The following is a 25187-nucleotide window of genomic DNA, read 5'->3' as shown; positions in this document are numbered from 1 at the left end:
CACTGGCATCCTGGCTCTGCTCCCACTGGTTCTGTCAACCTGGGCAAGGCACTTCCCCAAGCTGCAGTTCTATCAACTTTAAAGCAGAGACAATGACACCTGTTCCACTCACCTTGCAGGGTTGTGTGAGAAGCAAATAAAGTATTTGACAGCACTTTATAAACTGTGCAATTCAAGAAATCCTTATGAAGCCACTAAGATCACTTCACCTGGTTTGGGTGTAAATATGGCCGTTTAGACCTTATTTTCTTGATCAATCACTTAAGACTTCAACTGTTTTTGTCAAGAAGTCTAGCTTCTCATTTCATTTCCCCCATTTGCATTCCCCCAAAAGCAGAGGGAAAAGAAATTGAAAGATCCAGATCTTTCAGCTGTCCAGATCTCAGCTGCCTCTGTTTATGACACTGCTGCTTGGTGGTGGGGGAGGGGTGTCTTTGCTGCATTCCGGTTCACAGGGCCTGTGTTGTCTTTGGGCCCCTGCCTGGCACCCTGATCATGCCCTTGTGGGTCCAAATCCCTGTACCAGCAGCTATTTCTGGGTTTCATACACTTGGGTCTTCACACACACTGTCACGTGCTGAGCCCCTATTTCCCCAAAGCTTCTCCAGAGTGACTGGGGCCTGAGGCATTTCCCATTTCTACCATGTCCTGTGTCAGAATCACTTTGTCTTCACAAAATCTCATGGGCCCCAGGCCTAGTCACAAGTTCACATCCCCTTTTTACTCTTTGGAAGTCCCCCTGGGGGCCCCAATTATCCTTACTTGGCTGGTTTGCATTCTGAGTAGGAGAATTGACTATAGAGTTGGCCTGTCTCTGTTCAAATTCCAGCTTCACCATTTCCTAGAGAGAATTGCTTAGCATCTCTGTGCCTCAGTTTTCTCATCTGAAAAGTAGAAATAAAAATGGTCTCATGTCATGGGGTATTATAAGAATTACATGAGATAATAGATATAAGGATTCCTCTTAGGAGAGTGGCATAGATCAAGCACTAAAGGTGTTATTAGCTGTTTTCTATTCTGACTGAATGTCTGATCATGGTTCCTGTGGTTCACACGGTTGGATTTCTCTAATCTGAAGGTTGTGCTGTGGGGATTAGGACATGGGTTATCCCCTCCTCCAAAGGCAGCTATATTCATTACATTACATTAGGGCTCCAGGAGTCTTGTGCCCTTTGCCTCCAGTGCCACTTGGCAAGAGTTGGACCTTCTAAGTCAAACAAAAAGGGTAAGAGGGAAGGTTTCATCAGTTAGCTTTTGCTGTGTAACAAATGGCCACAAAATGTTGTGGCTTTAAACAACCTCTGTTTATCTAGGTCTGTGGTTTCAATGGGCAGTTTATCTATTCTGGACTGGCTCAGTGGTCACTTACAGGGCTTTTGAAAGTATCTCTGGGGGGCTGGGGGGTTGGCTAGTGGTTTGATGACCTAGGGTGGCCTCACTTATGTGTCTGGAAGTTGACAGGCTCTTGGCCAGGAATTGTCTGACTGTCAGCTGGGGTGTCTTGGTTCTCCACAAGGGCTCTCAATTTCTAGCAGGCCAGATTGGGCCTATTCACAGGGTTGTCTCAGGGTTTTAAAGGTGGCAAAATAGGAAGTCGCAAGGCCTTTAAGGTCTAGGCTTAGAACTTGTGTATTCTATCGATCATCTGCATTGCCTGATGGAAGATGCTTTGCTGCTAAGATTTTGTGGTTATTTGCAGTTTATACAGCAGTTAAAACTTTTTCTTATGGCAGTGGGCACTTTCATAGTTTCCATTTGCATTCTAATGGGGCTGGTGATTTCTCCTGTATTAAGAGTTTTCTCTCTTTTTAAAAAGATTAATTTATTACATACACGCTTTGTGCCAGGGACACAAAAGATATGGTGGTCACAGAGTATTTAGGGAGAAATGGAAAAGAGGGTAGAAGTGCTGTGTCTGTGTGGCAGGGGCTTTAAAGATAATAGGAAGACCTCCCTGAGAAAGCAAATTTAAGGCTAAGTCTTGAAGGGTGTGCAGAAGTTACCCATGTTTGGGAGTAGAGGGGAATGAGTGCAAGGATAAAATGGAAGGTATAGAAAAAGATCACCCAGTCCCGCTCCCTTAATTACAGTGAAGCCTGGAGGCCCTCTCAATTGCACTCACATTTAACAGAAGAGCAGCAACTTAGGCCTTCTGACCATCTGGTCTTGATTTGCACCAGGAATTAGGTGATCAAACAGATACATCTAAGTGAAGGCTACCTGGAATGTCTACTCACAGATCCAATCATGTTTTGTCTTGAGGTTTCTGACTCTACCTCCCTATGAGAAGCTCCACATTTCCTTCCATCCTCAATTTCTATATATCTGTACAAGTGAAATTTTGATCTAGGATTAGCTGGTGAATAACTGAAACACATGTCTCCACTCATAGCTCAGTATGTTCCCTGTATACTCCTTTGGCCAACAAGGTACCTCTATGCAACTGGACATGCTGTAGGTTGACCAACCCACAGCATCCATGCTTCATGCAACATGTCAGAATATATAACCTGAAGGACATCATACCAAGTGAAATAAACCAAGCATGTAAAGACAAACACTGTATGATCTCACTTATATGTGGTAACTATGTGAGCTGATGGATATGTTAATTCGCTTGATGGTAGCAATCATCTCACAATGTACATCAAATTATCACATTGTATACCCGAAATATATATTGACAGATAAACATGGTATATAGATAAAATTGTATATATACAGTGTATATATGTAATTTGTATGTATATGTACACTATATACACACATATATTAATATATATACAATTTTGTGTGTCAATTATACCTCAATAAATCTAGAAAAAAGATACAACCATGCAGAAAATTTTATCAGATATTGTGTGGCTGCAAAAATGCTTCCAAATACTTGGCCTTTGGATTCTGCCTGAACTAGAAATGTGCTTCACTATAGCACACTGGTACTCCTTCTGGCCATAATTCCCAGCTGTGGACCTGGGCTATCCCCACAAGCCAGAAGTCAACCATGATCTCCACCACTGGCCATCGCCAACACTTCACTATATAGGCCTCAAAGCATTCTCATGTTCATCATCTCATGGAATTATAAAACTCCACCAGATAACCAGATAGAAAAGTCTGAAGGAACAGGCTCATGGGAATTAATAAACTTTCTCAAAGTGTCAATTAATGAAGTATTGATCTAGGACAGAAGTCCAGGTCATGGGCCTGCAGGAGCAGAACTTCCATGGAGAAAAATAGAACAAACAGCCTCTGGCATGACATCAGGTTGTACCCTCAGGGTCTCCTGAACTCTGAAGAAAGTCTTATCAAAGCCAACTAGCCAGATGTTGGTATCTTCTTGAGCCCTTCTCTCTGATTTGACTTCCTTGCCCATAGCTTGATGCCTACAATAGTCATGTGATGCTTCCACCCCTACATGCTCTTGTAGGTTCGAATGCTTAGTGAGAAGCAGAGAAAACGAGGCTATTATTGCATATCACACACCGTTAAAACTTCTACCCTATGAAAGGACATTTGCTGGTGGGTGAGCAGAGCCTTGAAGTTATGTCTTACATGGCCAAATCAACACACACATATTGCCCAGCTGTTAGAAACAGAGAAAGGGCCACAGAAACTCCATGGGAGAGGAAGTCTGGCTTAGAATATTTGACAAGGGATGGGTGATTAAACTCCCTTTGTGTTGCTGAGGGCAGAACTAGGGAAAACTGCTGAGAGCATTGGGAAGCCCATTTTAATCCACCTCAAAGAAGAACTTTCTACCCATTTTGAGCTGTCCAGAAGAAGAAGATTTTTGTCTTAAGTAATCACTTATCTGTCATTCATGGGAGTTGTTGGTCCCATTGCTGAAGAGCAAGAACTGACAGAAGAGGCTTTTTCAGTTAAACTAAAGCCAATCAATTTTTCTTTATTAGGCCCAGCCATTGGTCCTAATTTTAGATTCTGGAGCAGAATCAAATAAAGCTAATCACTGTTGCACATTCTACAAGAGGGGCTTGTAAATGAATTTGTAATTGGTGGAGTTTCAGGCATGGTTATGAAGTAAAATGAATTTCAGGCCAGGGAGATATTTTGGGGGCAGTGTGGTTTTTTTTTCAGAGCCCTTAAATCATGCTACAGCACTGACCAGCTACCATCCTGGATTGGATGAATGGGTGAGAAATTCACTTTAATTTTCAATTGCTAAAGATGGTTTTGGTGGGGATGAAGTGGCATCAGTCAGGCATTCGTAGCTCCCTCTGAGGAGGGAGGCAATGTCCCTTCCTCTTCAGACTCAGACTCAGTCTTCTCCTCCCCCTACCGTACAGTTTAGGAAATGGGTGTGCTGGATGGGGCAGAGGCTGGAAGAAGCGTTGTGCACATGATCCTCTACATCTTGTCATCCACTTGCTTGGAGATCTTTGTGGAAATATGCAAATTATTAGCCTAAGCAGTGTCAATATCACCCACATGATGGGACTGAGAAGAGCTCCACCAGCTCAGCCAGCCCCTAGTACTAGATGTGGCTGTCATTACTGGGGGTGCCCTGGTTTCTTTCTCTATGGGCACTTCTAGCTGAGAGCAGTATCTGGCAGCACCCAAGAGGCATTTGATCTTTCTGCTGAAAGTCACAAGTTGAGACAGGTGCCATTGCCATCAAGGTGTGTCATTACGGCCCCCTTCCTCCCCTTTTCATGACACTTCCTTCCTGCCCTCTTTTTGTGTCATGTACATTGTTTTGGGCCACCTTGAGTCCCAAGTATGTTGGAAGCAATAATGTAGTGGGTAGCAATAGGGAGGCGTCAGGGGTCCACTGAGGCTTCAGTGAGGCAGTGAACCACTGAACTCAGTGAACTAGTGGTTCACTGAAGGTTCACTGAGGCAGTGAACCACTGAACTCAGTGAACTAGTGGTTCACTGAAGGTTCACTGAGGCAGTGAACCACTAACACTATATAGGCCTATGCATGCCTGGCCTAAGGAGGATGATACAGTCAATTTCTTGGATATTTCCAGCTCTCTCAGTCTTCTTTGTTGATTTAATCAACCAGTATTGTCCCTTTTTAGGTGGTAACAAGGAAACATAGCCTGGTCCTCCTCCATTCTTCCATCCATGTATTCGTCCTTTTATCCATCCAGATATGCACCCATGCATGTATCCATGCATATATTTATTTGACAACCACTTACTGGATATTGATATAGAATCAGATACTGTGTTCATTACTAGGGACACACTCAGGGCAAAATGAAGTCCTGGAATTTTAGAAACTTATGAACTAGCTGAGAGCCCTGTAAATAAACATGGCCCGTAAATACAATGATGCAATTGCTGTATCGGTTGTTTGCACAAAGGGCAGTAGGACCCAGGAAAGGCCTGACTGCCTGGGAGAGTAAGGCAGGTGTGAAAGGAGACTTGATAGATGAGTTGCCATATTCCAGGGAGACAGGTAGTCAGGGAATGGTATGTGCATGATGCAGAGATAAGAGATGGCATGCCATGTTTAGAGAAAAGTTCCTAGAAGGCAGAGGCTGCATCTGTTTTGCTCTTTATTAAACATCTTCTCATAGTGGACTCTTGCACTTTCTGTAATATATAGCTATCCACATATCTTACAGTTTATATACCCGAATTAAACTTTTACTTGTCAAACTAGTAAATAATATGTACAGAATTACAAAATTCAAATTTTTGACAAGATTTAGGAAAATAAAAAAGAAAACCTAGCAGTTCTCTGTCTTACTCTTCAATACTCCTGGGCCTTACTCCTTAGAAACACCATTTTCAAATTTTGAACAATTCTTGCTGGCATTTAACTTCCTACTTCTAAATAATATGATATTATTATATCTATAGGCTATTATTTTTTACCTTCTATCCACAGAAATTTAGGCTTTCTCTTTTTTAGCTAACACACCATTCCTTTTCTTTTCTTCATCCTCCTAACACAATTATATTGCTATTTTCTGCTTAGTGAATTTTTAGGATTTTCATATTTATATCTAAGAAAATATTCACAAAGAAATACAAATATGATTTTCCTTTTTAAACAATTGTTTTTCCATGAGCTAATAATCGTTCAGTTTAAAAATTTGCCTAGTTTTCTATGTACCTGTCACTGATTCTTTCCCAAAATCTCTGTCAGAGGTACCACTTCTCCTTGGGTCCCAACATCCTGCCTGTTTGATTTGGACTGGCTCTCTCTGGGCTTGCTGCCTTGGTCTCCCCTGAGCTCCTCGAATCGCCTAATTCCTGGATATTATATCCTCTTTTCTTTACTCTCTTGCTTTGGTAAAGCACCTCTTCCAGTTCTCATAAAAACATGTACCAGGGTAAAATTTTAAAATCCTTGTGTATCTATTTGCCGTTCACGTTTCATTTACCATTTGGCTAGATATAGAACTTGAAGATGGACGTGTTTTTCCACAGGATTCTAAAGGCATTGCTCCACTGTGTTCTAGCTTCCAGTATTGCTACTCAGAAGTCTGGTCCCTCCCTGACTTCTACTCTTGTTATATGATCTCTTTTTTACCCTTCTCTGAAAGTATTTATTTCTACTCTTTATCCCTGGTGTGTTGAAATTTCACAATGAAATATCTAGGTTTGCCTCTGTTTTTCATTCACTATGTTTGATCTTTTGATGTACTCTTTAAATTTGGAATTTCATGCCCTTCAGTTATGGAAATCTTTTTGGAATTTTGTCTTTGTAATTGCCTCCCTTGTTTTCTCTCAGCTCTCTTATTAAAATTTCTTTTAAGAGACTATTGAACCTGCTTGGTAGATGCTTTAGTTTTTCTTTCCTGAATTCCATCACATTATCCTTTGTCTACTTCCAATAATATTTATTGATTATTTTACCTTCTAGAGATTGCTTATATTTACCTTCTAGAATCTGTTTAATTGTTTATTATGGGTATTCCATATTTAATTCCCATATATTCTTTATTAAATTTTTCTAATCTTTTATAATAACTTCCTGTTCTTGTTACGTGGATACCTATCTTTTTTTTCCTGAATATATTTACAGTTTTTTTAAAAATAATTTCTTTTCTTCTTGCTTTACTTTTGTTCCTTACAAGGCCCTTGTTTCCAATTTTTTTTCTTTTTTTGTTAGAGTTCTTCTTAAGTGTCAGCTGATGCTTGGCTATCTGTTTGTATTTCAGAATAAAGAACCACCTTTCTGGCTGGAATTCTATGGTTACTATTGGACTTTGTTGACTAATGGGCTTCAGTGTGGAGTGACTGGGTCCTGAAATTTTGTTAGGCAACTCTAAAGTCACAAAACTAGAAAGATTGACTCTCTAGAGACAAACCATCCAGCTTTCTGTCTTACTGTCAGCTTTCTGGGAGCCCAGTGGGTAAAGGAAAGCAGGTGTCTCGCTATTTAGAGGACTTTGCTTTATGTAGGTGCTGGTTCTGAAGGAGACAGTCCTGAGACCTGACCCTTAGGCCAGCCACACTTAGGAATGAAGAAGAAGGCAGAGTTAATGATGGGACACAGGAGTAGTCATAATGCAAAGAGGAGAACCATGGAAGGGGAGATGACTAGCAGTATTAACTGTAGCCCACATGTCAAATTAGTTGACTTTGGACTATCAATGAAGATCTTCAATAGTATAGGGGAGGTAGAATCTAACTTGTACAATGAAGGAAGACAGAGGAAGGGAAGTTAGATGGTCCTGCAGAAACTGAACTCTGCCTCACTATACCTTTTCCTTCTGTGGCCATTGCTGGACCCAGTTCACCTGACTTCCAGAGGGGCTGAGTAAATTCTAGAGAAACAGGGGGTATATGCACTTGAGCCATCAGAAGTGATGGGCAGGAGACAAGAGGGATTCTTAAATGTCTGAAAGTAAAACAAACACTTTATTTAAGGAAAAGGCAACTTGGAAAAAAGAAAAGCCTAATAAATAACTCAGTACAGCTGGCTTAAGCACTTTAAAGCCAGTGTCTGTGATAAGCAATGAAAACATTAATATAAAATGCTTCACCATAAATGAGTACAATTCAGGCTGATGTATTGCAGCTGAGCTGGCTGCCGGACGGCATGCTTTTAAAGTGATGTTTACAATCAGTATTTTTTTCTTTGGTAACTAGAAGGCAGAAGTGGTTGGAAGACTTGCCAGTGTGCAGCTATGAACCTTGGGAAGGTGAGAGCCCTGCCAAGTGGCTTGTCCCTTTTCCACCCTGTTCCCAATCAGTTAGAGACAAGGCTGTTAGGAAGTCTCAGAGCAGGGTGGTGCTGAGCCTAAGCAGAGAGTTGGGAGCTGAATTCAAGTCGGTGGCCAGTGCTGAGGTCCGGAGACAGTGGATCAGTCTTTCTAGCTTCTTGGTCTCCCCAGCTAGTCTTGGAGGTCACAGAGGGTGTCTCCCAGAAGCTCTGAGCCCATTGCCTTCATGCCCTGCTGAGTCTTCTCCTTCTGTGGCCTGGAGTCTCTTGTTGACCATTGAGCTCCTCCTCCTGTTTATTCAAAATGAGAATGTGTCTCACTTTGACATTTTAAAATTTATAAAGTGGTGGAGGAAAATGCCACCTGTCTCACCATGTCAACGTGGTTATGGAGAAGTTAGGTAAACTAATGAGTATGAAGGAATGCCATGTAATGCCTTCTTTTTAACAAATGGATAATCTGAGATTCTTTCCTATATGATAATAAGAGCAGCTCATGTTTGCTGAGCGCCAACTCTATGCTAAGCCGAGTAGTCCTTCCTGGGAGCACAGCCACTGCTTCCTCATATGAGTCTGGCTCTGTGTGTGTGGACGACCTTCTCATGGCCTCTGAAGCCTTTCTCTCTCCTGTCTGCCTCAGGGAGCCACGAGGATTTTGCTTCTCCTTGTTGCCAACATCTGTTTCTCCAACCTAGGTTTCTGGCATCCCTGGCTGAAATAGGAAGTGTTCTTTTTTTGTTTTGTTCTATTTTTTTCCTTTACTGTTCATGAAACAATTCACAAGGCCTTTTCCTTAAAGGGTTCAGCTGTCAATCACTATGGGGAAAATAAACAAAACAGCAAAGGCTGTGAAGAGGTCAAAGAAGCAGAGTTCTCTTGGTGGCTGTCACTGGCTGGTGGTTCCTGTATTCTTTTTAAAATGATGACTTCACAGGTTCCCAAGAAGGGGGCTGAGAGCCTCTCTAGCCATGTCTGGGGTCTCACTGACAGCCCTTGACCACTTAGAAGTGAAACGAGTCTGCTCAGATTCTCACCTGTGACCCTGACTGCCAGGTCCTGCAGGGGCTGGATATATTCTTACCTCCCCCGCAGCCTGCATCAGGTGAGGAATTAGGCTGCTTCTCTGGGCCCCACAGATTTTCTCCCTGGACTTAGACAACTCTACACTGGTTGCCCTCCTTCCCTCCTTCCTTCCTTCCCTCCCCCTCCCCCTCCCTCTCCCCCTTCCCTTCCCTTCCCTTAGTTCTGGAGTACATTTGCAGATTGTACAGGTTTGTTACATAGGTATACACATGCCATGGTGGTGGTTTGCTGCATCCATCACCCCGTCACCTACATTAGGTATTTCTCCTAATGCTATCCCTCCCCAATCCCCCCACCTCCTGCTATTTCTCCCTTAGCCCCCCATCTGCCAGGACCCAGTGTTATGTTCCCCTCCCTGTGTCTGTTTGTTCTCATTGTTCAGTGCCCACTTATCAGTGAGAACATGTGGTGTTTGGTTTTCTGTTGTGTCAGTTTACTGAGAATGATGGTTTCCAGTTTCATCCATGTCCCTGCAAAGGACATGAACTCATCTTTTTTATGGCTGCATAGTATTCCATGGTGTATATCTGCCACATTTTCTTTATCCAGTCTATCATTGATGGGCATTTGTGTTGGTTCCAAGTCTTTGCTATTGTGAACAGTGTAGCAATAAACATACATGTGTATGTGTCTTTATAATAGAATAATTTATAATCCTTTGGGTATATACCCAGTAATGGGATTGCTGTGTCAAATGGTATTTCTATTTCTAGATCCTTGAGGAATCACCACACTGTCTTCCACAATGGTTTAATTAATTTACACTCCCACCAACAGTGTAAAAGCATTCCTATTTCTCCACATCCTCTTCAGCATCTGTTGTCTCCTGATTTTTTAATGATTGCCATTCTAACTGGTATGAGGTGGTATCTCAATGTGGTTTTAATTTGCATTTCTCTAATGACCAGTGATGATGATTTATTAAATATGTTTGTTGGCTGCATAAATGTCTTCTTTTGAAAAGTGTCTGTTCATATCCTTTGCCCACTTTTTGATAGGGTTGTTTGTTTTTTTCTTGTAAATTTGATAAGTTCTTTGTAGATTCTGGATATTAGCCCTTTGTCTGATGAGTAGATTGCAAAATTTTTTTCCCATTCTGTTGGTTGTCGGTTCACTCTATTGATAGTTTCGTTTGCTGTGCAGAAGCTCTTAAGTTTAATTAGATCCCACTTGTCTATTTTGGCTTTTGTTGCCATTGTTTTTGGTGTTTTAGTCATGAAGCCCTTGCCCATGCCTATATCCTGGATGGTATTGTTAGGTTTTCTTCCAGAGTCTTTATGGTGTTAGGCCTCATGTTTCAATCTTTAATCCACCTGATGTTAATTTTTGTATAAGGTGTAAGGAAGGGATCCAGTTTCACCTTTCTGCATATGGCTAGCCATTTTTCCCAACACCATTTATTAAATAGGGAATCCTTTCCCCATTGCTTGTTTTTGTCATGTTTGTCAAAGATCAGTGGTTGTAGTTGTGTGACGTTCATTATGAGGCCTCTGTTCTGTTCCATTGGCCTATAACTCTGTTTTGGTACCAGTACCATGCTGTTTTGATTATAATAGTCTTGTAATATAGTTTGAAGTTAGGTAGCATGATGCCTCCAGCTTTGTTTGTTTGTTTGCTTGTTTTTCTTAGGATTATCTTGGCTATGCAGGCTCTTTTTTGGTTCCATATGAAGTTTAAGGTGTTTTTTTCCAATTCTGTGAAGAAAGTCATTGGTAGCTTAATGGAGATAGCATTGAATCTATAAATTACTTTGAGCAGTATGGTCATTTTTACAATATTTATTCTTCCTAACCGTGACTAGGAATATAACTAACAAGGGATGTGGAAGACCTCTTCAAGGAGAACTACACACCACTGCTAAAGGAGATAAGAGAGGAAGCAAACAGATGGAAAAACATTCCATGCTCATGTATTTTTTTTTTTTTGAGGTGGAGTCTCGCCCTGTCACCCAGGCTGGAGTGCAATGGTGCAATCTCGGCTCACTGCAACCTCCGCCTCTGGACTTCATGTGATTCTCCTGCCTCGGCCTCTCAAGTAGTTGAGATCACAGGTGCCAAGCTCCATGCCTGGCTAATTTTTGTATTTTTAGTAGAGACGGAGTTTCATTGGCCAGGCTGGTCTGGAACTCCTGACCTCAAATGATCCACTTGCCTTGGCCTCCCAAAGTGCTGGGATTACAGGCATGATCCTGGCCTCCTGTTAGTTTCTTATGGTTGCTATCACAAATGATGCAAGCTCAGTGGCCTAAAACAACAAAAATTGTTTATTTTACAATTCTGGAGGTCAGAAATGTGACTTAGTCTCACTGGGCTACAATCGGGATGTTGGCAGGGTGGCACTTCTTTCCAGAGGGTCTTGGGGTAAATCCTTCTTTTTTGCCTTCCTCAGCTCCTGGAGGCAGCCAACATTCCTTGGATCATAGCCCCCTTTGTCTTTAAAGCCATCCAAGGCTCATGGAGTCTTTCCCAGATCTCAAAAGACCCATGTGAGTATGTTGGGCCCAACTGAATAATCCAGGACACTCGCCCTATTTTAAGGTCAGCTGATTAGCATTATAATAATTAACATTATTTCCATCAACAAACTTAATCCTCCCCTTACTATGTAAGGGAACATATTCACAGGTTTGGGGGATTAGGACTTGCACATCTTTTGGGGGGCAGTTTTCTATCATAACTGGTTACAATTGACTTCTGCACCTTGAAATTTGTCCCTTCCTCCTAATATAAGAAATATCAGATTTGAAGACAGCTTCCAACTCCAGGTAAAGCTGGCTTTCTCACCTGTCATCTGAAGTTCCTACATGGACAGACACTGGCCTAAGTTTCTTACCAGGACCTAACAGGTGTCAACTTTCTGGGAAGCTCCCTCCCACAGTAACCAGAAGCCTCTTCAAAGACCCTCTGTCCTTTGAAGACCTCACTCTTAGGTCATATTTCTGGTGTGAGGAAGCCTCTGTTCATGGCACAGTGCTGTGGCCAAGAGGCTGATATGCCTTGACATCAGGAAGAATTCTGCTGCTGGCTGCACTCTGCACCCACCCCACAGGAATTTTATGACACCCTCCAGGATTCCACTCCTGGGAATGGCCTCTTAGAGTGAGAATTTTCCATCTAAAATAGTTTGAGCGATGGAAACAAGAATCCATATATATGCATGTGTGTGTATATGTGTGCGTATGTGCGTGTGTAAATATGTGTATGTCTGTGTGTGTGTAATTTGTGAGATGGAAGGGGAAGTTTGCCAACTACCTGTCAGAAGGCCAGCTGCTTTGCGTTCCATGTCACCAATCCCAGGCTCTGCACAGCAGGCTGCTGTAGGGCTGCATTCTGGATCCACCCATGTGCCACCTTAGCCAAACTACTGTGGCTCTGAGCTTCAGTTTTCTTGTTCTTCAAATGGGGAAGGCTAATTTGAAGAGTGAGGAAAAGATAGCAGGTGTGTAGCTCTCTACTCCTCCCTGCACCACTTGCCTCTCCCCTCCCTTTCTAACTCAGTTTTCCATACTTTTCTCTCATTGTTCTCATTCTGCTTCATTTCTTTCCAAAGAGCCTAGAAATAACATGTTGCTATTTTCAGCACCCTTTTCCCCCATGCTGACACATATACATATACACATACACACAAACACACATGCACACATACTGGATGGAGATGTGGAGATGATATGGCGATGCCTTGTCCTCCCTGAGTCAAGCCTGGCTTGTGCATGGAGAGGAGCCAAACCCACCAGAAGAAGGAACTGAGCACACAGCGGGAAGGCTTGAGCATTACGGCTGGAGGAGGGGAAGTATTTGGGATCGTTTGGATTAGCCACCCACACAGATTTCTGATTTGAGAGCCCTGTTCCATTACCGTGGCCCAGTACTGCTGTGTCCCAAGCTCTTTCTCTTCTTCCATAGGAATGCCGAGCAGCTGAGCAGCATCACAGAGTGTGGGGATTGGTCAGCCACTGAACCTACCTGCAATGATTTCTGGACCAGAATCAGCCCAAACAACATCCCTCCCTACCGGAGAAACCTACACAGAAAGTGCCAGGCTAACGCGTCTCTTCAGCGCTCCCTGTTAGGTGCTGTGCTTCTTTCTAGGCCCCATTTATAAATTTGAACTGAACAGATGCATTATATGGAAATACTTTAAACCATTATTAGGAACAGCTTTTGCATTAGTGGTAATAAATCCATACTGGCAATCACTTCTTATTTTTGCCTTTTTGATAACCTGAAAAACAAATTCTGTTCCAGAATAAATTTGGGTAAATGGATTCGTGCCCTCCTTCCTTCACTACTCCTCTTCCCTCCTTGCCAACTCACTGGTGCCCTTGCCGCCAGCCCTGCCTTACAGTACCGCCCAAGACAGAGGGAGGAGGAGATCTACTTGGCTCTGACCCCAAGTCCGCTGTGTGATCTTGAAGGACTTGGGTTTGCTTAGTGACCCTGTGTTTGGTTGCTTTACACACAGCTCCCAGCTTCCAGTGGCCCCTGCCTCCCAGTGTTCATGCCCTGTATGAGCTGGACCTAGTGATGTGCTTCTAGTGAATGGAATACCACAAAGGGGGTGGATTATCACTTCTAGGTTAGGGCATCATGATCCTTAACATTGTCAACTTGATTGGATTGAAGCCTACAAAGTATTGTTCCTGGGTGTGTGCCTTTCCACGTTCTTCTGCCTGCGTTTATTCTGGCTATACTGGCAGCTGATTAGATTGTGTACACCCAGATTGAGAGTGGGTCTGCTTTCCCAGTCCACTGACTTAACTGTTAATCTTTTTTGGCAGCACCCTCGCAGACTCATCCAGGAACAATACTTTGCATTTTTCAATCCAATCAAGTTGACACTCAATATTAACCATCATAGCTTTAAAGGACTGTGATATTCATCATGTGGCACTCTTTCTCTTGCCTTCTTGGCTTGAGGGCTTTAATGAATCAAGTTATCATGATGGAGAGATCACATGGCAAGAAACTGCGGGTAGCCTCTAGCTGATAGCCAGTGGGGAACTAAGACCCTCAGTCCAACGGCCCAATGACGAACCAAATCCTGCCAACATCTACTGTGTGAGCTTGGAAGCAGACCCTGCCTCATTTGAACCATGAGATGACTGGCTCCAGTGGATACCTGGATACAACCAGTGAGAGACTCTGGAGCAGAGGACCCAGCTAAGCCATGTCCAGTTTCCCAAACCACAGGATCTGGGAAATAATAATAAATCATAAATGTGTGTCATTTTAAGATGATAATTTTTGGGGCAATTTGTTATGTAGCAATAAACTAACATACCTTTTATGGCTCCAATCTATAAGATGGAACTATTCCCACCAGTCTTCCTAAGTGTAGCAGGAAACATGGAGTTGTTAAGATGCATTTCAATACTGAAACCTTATTCTGGTAGCATCAATAATGGTCAGTCATTGATTTATTCCATAAATACTAACTAAGCACTAGTTATGGTCAGATGCTGTTACCAACGTGAGCAACAAAGAGAAATCCTTTGATGAGGCCATGGTCTTTATAAGGAGAGTCAGATATGGTTTAGAAACAGTGAAACACAATGTATTAAATGTTTTGAAATGTCCTCAAAATGTTTTGGGATTCCAGATACCAAATGCAACCACATACAACAAAATTTCTCACCAAAGTAGTAAGAATTCCTGGAAACTTTTGGGGACTCCTCATTTCCCCTATCCCAATCAGAGCTTCAACAAGAAAGAATGAGTTTAAGAAGAAGGACAGAAGGCTTAGAACTTGAAGAGGTTCTTGAGTACAATCCCAGGCTATGCATGGGATGCCCTTTGGCATCTTGAACATGCTTTTAATAGGGCGTCCCCAGTGAAGCCCACCTTTCCAGACACTGGGCCTTGGTCCCTTAATGTGTTTCATCTGCAGCAATCTCTGTCCTTATAGACTCTTCCTAATGCTTCTTAAGTTTCCTATGATTTCTCCCTCACATCGACCCCAGACAGCCCATAGAACAGGAACTACATATTACAGTGCTGGATACTCCTTTGTTTCAAGTACAATGTTCATTCGTCCATTCATTCCTTTATTCAACAGCAAAGAAATGGGGGTCCTAGGTGCTCTGAAACCAGGAGCAAGGAAGTGGGATAAAAAGAGGATTAGTTGAAAGTCTGCTTGAGGAGTGGTTAGTCCCTCAGAACCCGTCCAGTACTCAACCCCACGCTGTGACAGGAAGAGGGAAGTTTAGTCTCTGGATAAATTGAACTACAGAGGTTCAAATTCTGCATCATTGGCCATAAAGTGGGTGTGAGGGGGTGGTGCTTTAGGGCAAACAGCGATTAAAGTCATGGCTCATGTTGCTCCCATGTGGATGAGATCTTAATTGGTCATCTACATCCCTGAACTCTCACTGATCCAGCATTACCTGAGTGCAGAACGTCCCCACTGGGAAATTCCAGCATTACAGCACTCACAATCATACAATCCCACGCAAGTCCCATCAGCATCATTTTGCTCTCCAGACATCCAGGCAGAAAGTCCCTCAGGGCCTTTGCACTGGCTCTTCCCTCCTCCAGGAATGCTCTCCCCATATATTGGCATGGCTGACTCACGCTTCCACTTCAAGTTGTCGCTCAGACTTCATCTTCGTAATAGGTTCTCTTCTGGTCATGCTATTAAAATTGCAACCCTCCTCCCAAAAAAGGGCATGAACAATGCTTGGCACATAATTTCCTGGGATATATCATGCTTTTGGAATGAGGTGAAATGTTTGAGCAGAGGCTGGAAGCCCTTATATTTTTCAAATTGTGGTAAGATACATATAACACAATTTGCCATTTTAACCATTTTTAGGTGTAAAGTTCAGTGGCACGAAGCACATTCATATTGTGCAACTATCACCACTATCCATTTTTAGGGCTTTCTCATCATTCCAGACTGAATTCTCAACCCATTAAACAATAACCCTTCATTTTCCCTTTCCCCCAGCCCCTGGCAACCACTGCTACATTCTGTGTCTATGAATATGACTACTCCAGGTACTTCGTGTAAGTGGAGTCATCCACTATTTGTCCTTTGTGTCTGGCTTATTTCCCTTAGCATAATGTTTTCAAGGTTCATCCATTTTATAGTATGGGTCAGAATTTCCACGGTATGTAATACCACATTATGTTATCCATTCATTTGTTAATGATGGAAGGCCATATTTTTTTCAGGGATGATGCCCAAAGCATTAGTGTATTAGATGGCAGGTGGACCCTATCCCCATTATGTCCCTCCTGATGGGTAAGAGCCACCAAGTTTTCTCTCTCACAGATTTGTGGTGACCACTTGCTAAGTGAGAGAAAACTCTGAACAATTAGAGGAAGCCCAAAAACTTTGAGTATGAAGTTATTTTTCCTTCTCCACGTACTACAGTGAAAGCTAGACGTAGAAATAATTTAGTGGAAGCTGCGCAGATGAGTTATCTACTTTATGCTCCATAAATAATGAAAAAATGGACCCTGTTTCCAAACATTATTTATATCAATTCTACATTGGAGAGGTGACTTCAGGCTAAATGCTAAAAACAAAAAGCATAACCTGAAATTAAAATACTGTGATCAGAAGCAATTGCAAAATCATTGCTCTAGAGAGCTCAAGGGGATTTCAACTCGATTTCTGGCAAAGGGGTGTCTGAACTGCCAGTGGGCTCAGGATCCCTTGGGATGCTGGGCTGGCTGGCTGCTATTGGGTGCTCTGAGAGAGCACTCAATCACTTAGGTGGGGCACCTTCTCCTTCCGCTTCTCTCATCCCGTCTTGTTTTGTTTGTTGTATTTTTCACCTAATAATGTACCCAGGGATAATAGTCATTTTAAAGGGGACTTATATAAGGTCTTTTTTTGTGTGTTTTGAATTTGAATCTATCTTTTTATAGTTTCTTTTTTCTTGGATGTGTTTGACACAGTTCTGGGCACTAAGGGTTCTCCATAAGACAATGAAGTGAGTCTTCAGCGCTCTCCTGCCAGCCCTCTTGGGGCCTCTCTCTTCCTCTCCATCAGCCACAAAGGGCCTGCAGAGGATATGAAGGCTGACCCTGGTTGTCTCCCAGGGAAGGCTTTCCCCAGGGCTCTCTCTTCCCGAAGGCAGGACAACCTGGGTGGGAGTCTGTCTGCTTCCCTGCTTCGCACCGATGTGTTGTGGGGAAAAGCATAATTTGACTGTTAACAGAAAAGCTGTGGAAAAAAAGGGAAAAACTGATGAATTGCAGAGGGCGTGTTTGGAACTTGAGATGCAGGGTCCATTTCTCTGAGAATGTGGTGAGATCATGTGACCATTCCCACAACCAGCAAGGGTAGGATTTGAAGGGGAGGAGGAGTCCTGGGTTAGAGCTCCATATGTGCCCTCCCACAGAAACATGTTGGGGTCTAGGGTTCTATTAGGACCGTATTGCACTCCAGTTTCATGGGCTTCAACAGGCATCTGTGGGCTGCCTGGGGGACCTAACTACCACGCACAACATGGTTTCTATGGGAAAATGCATTTTGAGTACTAGAAAACTGACATACACTCAAACTTTTGGAACAGAGCCTGCTCTTAAGTTGGAGGCTGCTTGAATACCACATTCACAGCTAAATTATATACATAGGCCTATTTTTAAGACATATGCCTATTTCCAAGACATTCAGCTTACGTAACAATGGGAATTGGAAAAAAGCATTGATAGAAGTAGAATCATGTGCTCGGTGGGGAAGAGGGGGAAGATGTGAACATTTGCTGTATAGAATACATTCATTTTTATTTAGAAGGAGAGTAGAGGACACAGAGAGAATGCCTAAAATATTCTGTAGGTTTGTGTGGTCCACCCCATGGGACCTTTCTTTAAGCTGCTTCTTATGCATATATTTCTTAATTTTGAGACAAATAGTCAAATTCTACAGTAACATAGAAGTTGGCATTAAATTAAGAGGTCAGTGTATGACCAAGGCCTGCATTTTATAGGACCTGCCCAAGCCATGTAGCACCTCTGGTCCCTGTACCCCCTCAACCTGTGGGCTTCCAGGATGATGCATGAACTCCCTGCTGCCAGATCTGGATTTCCTTGCCCCAAATGGACTTACCCTGCAGGACCCAGCAATGGTTTTGCCCCAGGCCATCTCTTGAAGCCAGTTTTCTAGAATTCTCAGTTACTTAAGGCCAACACCCATATCAATTGGCCAGCAACTCAGTACTGAGTACTGAGACTAAAAATGAACCAACCTAGATTTACTTCATTTTGCTTTACTTCAAATAACTCATTTCAACTCTGTAATTTATGGAATTACATTAATTAATTTTTATTTAACTACTTTAAATCAACCTGACAAGTCAGCTCAGGTGAGAATTGAATTTAAAACCCTAAACATCGATTAAACACCCCTAGTTGGCTGTTACTATGTTCTTAATTATGAAAAGTAATGAAGATGGTTCAACTGGCCTTTGGGTTGGCAAAGAGCTGTAGGATGAATATTCTCCTCCTCTCCAACTGTGTGTATTTTATTCATAGACTACCCTGGTATTCTAGATAAAAATAACTAATGTAAATTCTGTTGTTTTTCAATTGTGAATTTAGGAAACAGAATTTTAGTTCTGATTCATGCCTCATGTTTGGAATAGAGTAGCTGGTGTCTCATGATACTAAGAAAGATACAGAAGAAAAGGGGACAAGACCAGTACCTCAATTCCTGAAGAAAGCTGACCCTTTCTTATGGTGGGCTCACCATGGAATCCATACCCTGGCCTCCGTTCCCTGTGCCACAGTGAGCAGGTGGCTTCCACATCCGGGAAGAGGAGACTCATACAGTGTGTGTCGCTTCTCTATGCCTGACATTTTCGTTAGCACATGCCTGTTTCCCATGGGAATTGCTACCTAACTCTAGAGGGAGAGATCTGTCTGCTGATAGCAGGGGCAGTGAGGCTAGGAGGGCATTAGGTAAAGATGTTTCATGGAGATGAAGGAGCCCCAGTAGAATGGCAAGAACTCTGATCTCTGATTTAGGCGACCTCAGTTCTGATTCTTGTTCTGTTGCAAACCATTTGGGTGACCTCGGTGCCTTGTGATCTGGGAAGTGGGCTAGTAGATTGTAAACACATCTTTTAACCCTACAATGAGCCAGAGATAAGCTGATTGTGTCCCTGGGCCCAGCTCCTGCCAGCTCCAGCAATGGATGCCTGAAGCTGGTGCAGCCTTCAGCCCACAGTACTTCAGTTTCTGCATCAACCCTGACCCAGCAGGTGTGCCTTAGGCACCTCAGCCCCATGAACCAGTGGAGGCTGAAATAGATAGTAAGATTGTGACCCTAGGTGCCACTGTTACAATTTTTCCTTCTACACCAGCAGCCCTATCTCTGCCATCAGTGCCATCATAATAGTGTGTGTGCCAGGCTCTGTGCTAATCACTTTTCATTCATGATCTCATTTAGTCTTCCTAACAGTTCCATAGGAAGGTGATCTCCCATATTTTTCAAATGAGGAACCGACTGGATGAACAAGCCATGTTGACCTGGTTCCAAAACCCATTCCCTTAATCCCTTAAGTCCTAATGATGCAATCATTATGACTGGTTTTCTGTTGTTCTTTTCTACCTTGCCATCCAGTTCTTTGGAAGGGACAGAATGCTGGCTTGAATTTCAGGCCCCTGGGTTTGGCCTTGACTCTTTGGCAAGTTTCTGTGTAGACTCTGTGAGCCTGGATTCTGTTCCTTGCCTCCCAAGCTTGTGGTTTGTGTCTGGCTCTTAATGAACCAAACACGCACATCGTGATGCTGTCCCCCACCTGAATTTGACAACGCTTCCCATCTGGCTCACCCTGCTGTCACTCCTCTGAGATGTAGGGCTTAAGGGCCTGCTGGAGCCAGGGCTGATTTCATTACCAACCTTTAGGGCTGTTGGTCACTGATTTGAGGTCAGCCCTATAGTTCTCACATTTTTCCTAGCCCTCCTCTGGGCTTCCATCCTTCTCCACCTCCCCTGCTCCTGTGCACTCAGTATGATTTCCACCTGAGTTCAGCTGACTTGCCACATCTGAGGCCTGTGGGAAAGAATGGAGTGGGACATGGAGATCTAACCCTGGACTGGAAGGTGACCCCAGGGGTCCAGCCAGAAGGAGGTGCTGTAGGAGTTGCTCAGCAGTGCTCCATAAATATACCTTTTGTTTTATTCATGTGTTCCTTTCCACCCTCCCTTATTTCTTTGCTTGTGGAGAGCTCTTGAGCACAGAGCCACAGGGGAGAGAGGCCTTTTCACTGAGTTGGCCCGGTCTTGTTCTGTCTCTGCTCTTTGCAGTATTTGGTTGTTTTCCATCTTAATTATGCTCCTTGCATCAGTGGCTGGCAGGCACACAACCTTTAGAGGAGTTTATCTTAAAAACCCACTCTCTCCTGAGAGAAGCTGTTCTATGGGGAACTGTGAGACTTCCAGGGATGGCTGTATGCATGTGTGTGTAGGCAGTAGGGAGGTTGGTGACAGTTGCTTTCTCGCTTACCATTTACCTTAGGGAGGTCAGAGCTCGCTAACACGGGCTGGGGCTACTTATGTGTCCCCCAGTTTTAAGCCTCATTAAACACACAGAATCACCACTATTGACTCAACTGGGGACAGTGATGATATTGTAAAGGGGAGCCAGGGCTTGACAGTGGGTTAAATGAGTGACAGCACCATAAGTTTTAGGTCACAGCTACAGTTAATGACTGACTGTAACATTTTTCTTTGGGTTAAGACTCTGGATTTCTGACTAAATGTAAATATTTTCTGGCAGAAATAATTTTGCATTATCAGTCATTTACATTTTAGTATAAATGACCTTTTAGAAGACTCAGTTACCAAGGGCATAGGTCTCCCCATATCTGGAATAACTATTTAATTGGCCCAAATAGATAGTTTTCTTATTAAGCCTTTAATTTACTCATTTAGATTTTTTTTTTTCTGTAAAACTATGTACTCTGTCCTATATAGGGAGCCCAAGAGAAGGAGAAGAACTGGTCGCTTGAGGACCTGGACTTCCTGATATGAAACAATACAGTATGCCAGAGATAAATTACAGCTGGGAGCTAGACCACATGATACAGAAGTAGCTGCACATTGATGTTGAATGAAGCAGGTACAGATGGGGCTGAGGTTAGCTGCATGGAGGACTGAATATCTGCCCTGAATTTTCTCTTGAAATTGCCCAGATGAGGTTGATATGATTAAATATCAGAATGAATAGTAGAGAATAAATATTGCAAAAGGAAAAAAATGGGTGCATTGCAGGAACTGGAGAAAACAAAAGACTTGTGTGAACTAGAAGGAAACTGGTGAATTCTGTGACACTGATACAAAGAGAAAGTCCTTGCTTTTCTTCCCTTACCTAGCTGTCTGACTTTATTCTTTATTAGCAATGTCCATCTCTCATTTGAATATTCTAGCTCCTGCCCAATTTCCCCACTAACTTTGGGGAGGCATAATGCTCTGCCTACACAGAACAGGTGCTTAATAGATGTATTGAATAAATTAACAAATGAATCATAAATAGTATTGAACACATCTGCTAGGCTGAGTTACTTTAGAATCTTGACTTTGATTCTGCTGGACTAAAGTTGCTTTATCCCAAATCTGAAGCTGGAAAGGATGAGATATCATAATAACAAATGCTACATTTCCATCACTGGTCAATCCTCCCATTCTCTGTCTGTCTCTTGTGAGCATTCACATGGCCTCATTCAAACTCAGCCACAGCAATGATTCTTCCTTTTACATGACTAGATGCTGTGAGACCACCAAGCCAAAAAGATGCCACCCTTACCCTCTAAGAACATAAAATTAGTACTTAATTTTATATAATGAAAAGTGAGGAATTTATTTAGGAAAAGAGGAATTTTAGATTTAGCCTATCATAAAATTAGTCACCCAACAGTGACATTTCTTTATAAATGTCGATGCTGGGGCTTCTCGTTAGATTACATTCTCTCTGAGGGTGAACCAGTTAAGAAAGAGGACTAGATATCCCTGAGCTGCTCTTAATACTCTCTGTGGCCACGGGCCCCTCCACCTGTCAAAGATCAGGCAGAGAATGTGCTCTTCACTATAGCACCAGCACTACAGTCTCTGTGTTAGGGACGCAATGATTAAGTGTCTCCATGGGAGTCCATGGGCCCAAACTTATTCCCTAAAGCCCTGGCAGGTGACTGAATGTGCAGTCCACAGCTTATAAAAGGCTGTATCAGTGGGTCCATAGGCTCCAGAGGTCAGCTTCTTATTCTGGGGATCCCCCCAGGGTCCAGCCATATCCTGGATCAGGAGTCCTGTTTCACAGCTCAGTTCCCAGCCATGTAAGGGGAATCTGGGACTGAGACCAACACCACAATGCTTTTCTAATCTGTTCTTTTCTCTACCATTTTTCCTGTCTCCACCCAACCAGGAAAGCAGAATACTTAAACTTCTGCCAAACTCCCAAGAAGCTGACCTTCCAATTTGCAGTGTCATTGCTCAGGTTGTTTCCTGCCCATCAAATGCCAGTGGCCTAGATTGACCATTGCCACTGTGCCTGGAGAGGCCAAGAAGTACACCATGGAGATGACAATGACTATGGCAATCCAGCAGTCTGCTCTTACTGGGTGATTGTAAGAGGGTAAAGCAGATATGCTGAACTTTGTGATGATTTTATATTCCAGTAAACACCCAGTAAGACAACATGGGTGGTGGCAGGGCCCATATGGGTATTGGAGAAGTAGTGGACAAAGTCAGATCCAGCCCAGCCAATGAGGGCAGGGCCTTACTGGTGTTGGGCTCACCAGTGTTGAATAGAAGATGCCCAGAGTGAGAGAGACAACTTCCAGGACTAGAACTGTGTATGGAGCCCAAACCAGGAGAGTCGGGGGAAAGAGGGCAGCTGGACATCGTCTTCGTGGATGGAATCTTGCCAGGTGAGCCTTTCTCAGTCATGCTATGGTGCTGATAAAATGTGGGGGCAACGTAGATTTGGACTTAAGTTCCATTTGTTGACGTACAGTAGCTGTCTTTTGAGCTGGTTCTGCTCAACCACTGCTCTTCCCTGGTGTACACCAAACCCGACTGCTTCCTGTCCAAGGTCCGGCCCAGCCCAGCTCTGCATTCATTGCTCACTCAGCTGTCCCATGGCCTCTCCTGCAGTCAGCCCCACCCACCCGCTGCAGCCCTACCTCATGGCCTCTGTGTGATCCTCCCTGAAGCTCCCACCATATGGGACAGCATCACAGGGCGCTTCAATTCATTGCTGATTGTTCTCTGGATGACCCTGATTTCCTCGTTATGCTGGTATTTGGCTCCTTTTGTATTTTTTCAGATGCGGATCACAAGGCTGGCCCATGGTCGGTCCTTTGACCTCTCCTTTCCACCATATTCATCCCCCGCCTCCTCTGAATTTCTCATGACAGTTGTCGGGGAAGGGGAAAATCAGGATGATGTACTTTTTCTGTCTTGCATTAGAACGCTTTTTGGGTGTTGATTTTTCAAACTGCCTTTTTGATTAGCCTGTACTGACTCAGATGTATCAAAAATACCAATAGTGCCTTGGCTCTTCTGAGCATAGAATTGGTTTCATCTCTGTATCATGTCTGTAATTTCTGTTGAATCATTTTTCTATTAGTAACATATCTGAAGGCTTAGCCAGGCACAGGCTGGGCATATCAGGATGAGGAAGACCTAGTGCATAATCAAGCCTCGAAAGCTGCTCATGAAGGGAATGGGAACAGAGGCTTTGGGGAAACTGACCTACCCCATTGAAAGTTCTAGAAGGAAAGTCAGACCTGTGAGTAAAGCCCAGGGCCCCACTGGTAAAATCATAGGCCACATTTTAGATTTTCAGCAATAGAGTACCTTAAATAGGTAACCCTTATAAGCACAGATGAAAAATGTGTCTCAAGGCATTGGGATAGCTGATAGCAAGGGACCCACCCTGTGGTATCTAGATGTTAAATGCCAAGAGCTATTCTAGGAGGGAGTGAGATGACTTTATTCCTCTTTATGTTCCTCTTTCCTTCATCAAATAATTAGTGAATGCTACAGTAGCTCTACTGAACAATCTGGTAAGCAAACAGATAAGGCAATTCCATGGAGCTTGGAAGGGAATAGATTAAAACTAATAAACAAACACACAAAATAACCACAAATTGTTAAAAGAGCTATGAATGAAATAAACCAGTGCTAACAAAGAACTGGGAAGTGGTTGGAGAACACAATTTAGAATGAATGGTCAAGAAAGCCAAGACTTGAAGAATGAGATGGAGCCAGCCAGGTTCAGAACATCACAGAGAGCAATGCATAAGAGAGAGCAATGCACAGCATGTGCAAAGGTCTGGATCAGAAAAGTGTTGGCTTATTGAGGGAGATAAAGGGATTTGTATGGTTGGAGAATGGGCAAGGTAGAAAGAAACAAGTTACAGAAGAGGGGCTTATTGTGGGAACTGTATTAGCTTTTGCAACAAAACAAACAATCCCAAAACTTAGTGCTTAAAACAATAGTGATTCATTAAATCTCATGATTCTGTGGGTTTCTTCTGGTCTGGGCTTGCTTGGACAGGGCTGGATGATCTATAATGACCTCACTTACATGTCTAGGGTCTCAGCTGCAATGGCAAGCATGGTGGGAATGGCTGGGCCTCTCTTGGGGTCTCTCATCATTCTATAGAAAGCTCAGGCTTGTTTAGATGATGGTTGGAGGATTCCCAGCAGCAAGAGAAGGCAAAATCCATTGAGTAAGGGTGTTCCAAGCCTCTGTATTCCATTGGCTAATGTTTCATTGGCCAAAGCAAGACACATGGCCAAGTCCTGGAAGCGAAGTCTAGAAAAATCCACCTCTTGATGGCAGCATCTAAGAAATATTAATTCCCCATTTTTCAATATAACCTCAGGAATGAAAACAGAAACTCTTTTAATTGGGTACCTACTCCAAACTGGGGTTTCATTCAATTTCCCTCCCTTCCTTCCTTCCTTCCTTCCTTCCTTCCTTCCTTCCTTCCTTCCT

The 25187-nt window shown here is 43.1% G+C and overlaps 1 long non-coding RNA gene across 1 annotated transcript in view; it reads left to right on the top strand.

The window, feature by feature from the left end:
- Nucleotides 1-25145, top strand: part of LOC116528160 — a 74207-nt gene extending 49062 nt beyond the window's left edge. The window contains exons 3-4 of the long non-coding RNA XR_004258892.1: nt 22605-23109; nt 24218-25145. This is a non-coding gene — a long non-coding RNA (uncharacterized LOC116528160). The remainder of the gene's footprint in view (nt 1-22604; nt 23110-24217) is intronic.
- The last annotated feature ends 42 nt before the right edge of the window (nt 25146-25187 follow it).

Source organism: Sapajus apella, unplaced genomic scaffold, assembly GCF_009761245.1.
Source record: "Sapajus apella isolate SASKATOON/1434 unplaced genomic scaffold, GSC_monkey_1.0 scaffold57, whole genome shotgun sequence".
NCBI lineage: Eukaryota > Metazoa > Chordata > Mammalia > Primates > Cebidae > Sapajus > Sapajus apella.
The sequence above is the reverse complement of the archived record's forward strand: the minus strand, read 5'-3'. Positions and strand labels throughout refer to the sequence as shown.